Here is a 3,857-nt window from a genome sequence, read left to right as displayed (position 1 = left end):
AATTTTCCAATTCATGAACATGGCATGTTTCTGCATTTATTTAGACGTCATCTGAGTTTTTTGGCTAAAGAAATCAGATTTTCTGAATATAAGTCTTGTACATGTTTTGTTAGATTTACACCTAAGTATTTCTTTTTCTTAAGGCCGTTGTAAATGATATTGTATTTCTTTTTTTTTTTTTTTTGCACACATGTAATTGAGTTTATTGTAGAGAAAGGTAACAGAAAATGGGGCTGTAGAAAGAAGAGAGATGAAGACACAAGCTGGATGAGGGTTTCCACACAGGGTGTCCTCTCCACAGGCATCAGCATCCCTGCCACGGATCCGCCCGATTTTTTCGCATCAAGGAGTTGATCTTGCGAGCCATTTCCATGTTGCAGATTCGCCGGCAGGTTTCATAGCTTTCTCTCTGTCGCCGGCGGCATGGCTTCTCATAGTCCCGCCGACGCTTAATGTCCTCAATGAGGCCATCCATGGTCAGGATTCTGTTTAGAGTCCTGTATGCACCTTCCACATTCCCTTCCTGGACCATCACAGTCCTGGCAACGAACTTCAGATGTTTCGCCAGGACCTTGAATCTCCGTCTCCGCGCCCCAGCGCCCCGCCGCCCCGAGCCGTCCCGCGACCGGAAGCCCATATTGTATTTCTAATGTAGTGGCCGTGTGTTTATTGCTAGTATATAGATATGTGATGAATTTTTGTATGTTTATCTTGTATGTTGTTACCTTGCTGAACTCATGAGTTTGGGGTTTTTTTTTCTTGTAGATTCCTTAGAATTTCTATGAAGATAAGCATTTCATCTGAAATAGGAACAGTTTCATTTATGTCTTTCTGATCTGTATGTCTTTAGTTTCCTTGTCTTGCCTGTTTAAACTTGCCTATTAGAACTTTCAGTACTATGTTCCTGATATTAGAGAGAAAGTATTCAGTCTTTACAATTAAGGATAATACCAGCTGTAGGTTTTTTGTAGCTACTCCTTATTAAGTTGACATTTCTATTATTGTTTTTCAAAAATTTTTTAAAATCATGAATAGATGTTGAATTTTGTTGAATGCTCTTTTTTACATCAGTTGATATGATCATAGATTTTGCTTCTTTTTTTAGTCTGTTAATCTGGTGGATTACATTGATTGTGCCAGTCTTGTATCTCTGGAATTGTAGTATATAATTCTTTGCATATATTACTAAGTTCTATTTCCTAACATTTTTCTAGGTACTTTTGCATCTGTATTCATTTTTTGTATTGTCTCTGTCTGGTTTTGGTATAAGGGTTACACTAGCTTCATACAACGAATTGGAAAGTGTTCCTTCCTACTTTATTTTCTGGAAAACATTTTCTGAATTGAAGCGAATTCTTCTTTATTCTTCTTTATTTTCCACAGAAATCACCTGGGCTTGGAGAGTTCTCTGTTGAAAGTTTTTCCACTACATATTTAATTAATTTAATAGTTTGAGGCTATTTAAATAATCTATTTCAGGGCTTCCAGGCAAGATGGCGATGGGTCAGAATGTGAGAGTCTCCACAAAAGCGAGTGTCCACAAGGACTCTCTGTGTGAGTGGTATGTGCTGGTGGATGAGTGAAAGTCCATCTGAGGAGAGAATTGGGTTCATGCACCCAGGGCTCCCCTCTGGAGGTGATTACAACCCACCACTGCCCTGAGATTGGAGACCAGCCATGCAGTTTTGACTGCCACCCTCCGGGTTCTCTTGAGAACAGCCGCCCCTCAATGCCTGGCACCCGGCCGACACCATCACCTGTAGCCGCAGACCAGGCATGAGCAGGAAGAACCATGGAGAAGACAGGTTGTGAAAATCTGGAATAAAGCTCCAATGCTGGTGATGAGAGACTGACAGTCGCCATCTTCTCAGTCCCTGGATCTCGCAGAGACCTGCATTGCCCCACCCAGCTCTGCTCAGCATCCATCTTGGGACCCAGAGGCTATCCTCTCCTTGGATTCGGAGAGACAGATGCCCCTTGCCCATGCTGGAACAGGCACAGACACATCAGATCTGAGTGGGAGACTTGGCGGCAGCAGCAGCGAGTAGGGTGAGTCTGGATCTGATCCAGCCTCCTCCCACCATAGCCTGTAGGGCATCTGACCCATGCTGAAAACAACCCTATCAGTCTGTGCTGAGAGTGGAGGGGAAGGGCTGGAGACCGGAGCCACTCCCTCAGGTGGAGGCAGCAGAAAGGAACCTCGAGATACAGAAATGGTCACAGAGTGAGTTTTTTTTTTCTTATTTGTTTTTTGTTTTAGTTTTTGCTTTTTTTTCTTCTCTCTTTCTGTCTTTGTTTACATTTTTGTACTTGCTTTGTTTCTGTTATTTTAATTTTTTTTGAGATTTTACACTTGTGTATGAGTATTTTTGAGGGTGAGTACATCAATGGGGGGGTTGTTTGTATGATTGTCTGTAAGTTTCTGTCTTTTTTTTCCATCTTAGTTTGTTTCCTCTTTATTCATTAATTGGTACACCTGTCTGTTTTTCTTCTTCTTCTCTCTCCACCTTCCTTTCATCTTCCTCCTTTCTTTTTCCATTCTTTTCCTTTTTCTTACCTCATTTTGCTTTCAGGGGGCAAACAGACACTCCCACTAGATGGACAGATTGTAAGGCCGTGGGTTCCAGGGGGCCCACACACCTGTCAGTGGATACTGGGATCTGCAGATAGCTTCTGAATCACAGCTCACCCCTTAATTAAATCTCAAAACTGCAAAAAGCACAGGCCCCCAATCCCAGTCCAGCTTCAGAATTGAACAAAACCAGAGGACATACATAAGGAAGAATAGGAGATTGAGCAAACAAAAATAAAAGTTACCTCCCCATCACTGAATTAAAGAAGAGGTAAAAAGCTCGGGGGAGGAAAACCTACACAAATGAAGAACATGAGTCTCACACAGATTCCTGGGAGGTTAACCACTGGGAATACAGACTTCAGAGCTCAAACAATGAAGAGCCCCCAGAATGACTGGTCTTCCTACAAACCCAGATATGAAGATATTAATAGAGAATAGATAGAATTGAGGATAGACAAGAGTAAAAAATGAAAGAGTTAATAACTGAGATAACAGCAATAAAGAATACAGTGAATGAAATAAACAGCAAACTGATAAGTATGGAAAGCAGAATTAATCAAGCAGAAGAAAGAATTTCAGAGCTTAAGGACCAAAATATGGTACTAACTCAAACTGTGAAAAACACAGAAAAGAAGCTTAAAAAGACAGAAAAAAACCTCCAAGAGATGAGCGATTATTTCAAGAGGCCCAACCTAAGATTAATGGGAATCCCAAGAGTCCATGGAATTATCCAAGAAAACTTCCTTCATGTTATCAGTGACACAACCATTCAAATACAAGAGAACCCCTGCAAGACAACAAATGTGAAGACCAACTCCTAGACACATAGTAATTTACCTACACAAAGCAGGTATAAAAGAAAAAAATCCTAAAGGCAGCAAGAGAGAAAGGTTAGACTACCTTCAGGGGAAGACCAATTAGAATAGCAGCAGACTAATCTATAGAAACACTTCAGACTAGGAGAGCTTGAACCCCAAACTCCAAAGATAGACAACTTCAACCAAGAATTACCTATCCAACTAAGCTAAGTTTCATCAGTGATGGAGAATCAAAATCCTTCCCAGACATTCAATCCCTAAGAGTTTACACTGCTTCCAGAGCAGCTCTATAAGAAATACTTAAGAGAGCATTAAACGTAGAAGAAAGGAAAAAAATAACGACAGTACCCTTCCCAAGAATGCTTTTTTCCCAAGGAAAAAGATTGAAAACACACATGAATCAACCACAAAATCAAAAGAAAGACAACAAACAAATAAATAAACAGCAGCAATAACAAACTCTA

The 3,857-nt window shown here is 40.6% G+C and overlaps 1 pseudogene; it reads right to left on the bottom strand.

Moving 5' to 3' along the window:
* Nucleotides 1-304: 304 nt before the first annotated feature.
* LOC103276098 lies at nt 305-637 on the bottom strand (annotated as a pseudogene).
* Between the last annotated feature and the right edge of the window lie 3,220 nt (nt 638-3,857).

The sequence above is a fragment of the Carlito syrichta genome, unplaced genomic scaffold, assembly GCF_000164805.1.
Source record: "Carlito syrichta isolate Samal-C Ts95f unplaced genomic scaffold, Tarsius_syrichta-2.0.1 Scaffold315923, whole genome shotgun sequence".
NCBI classification, from domain to species: domain Eukaryota; kingdom Metazoa; phylum Chordata; class Mammalia; order Primates; family Tarsiidae; genus Carlito; species Carlito syrichta.
This window is presented reverse-complemented; position numbering and strand designations above follow the sequence as displayed.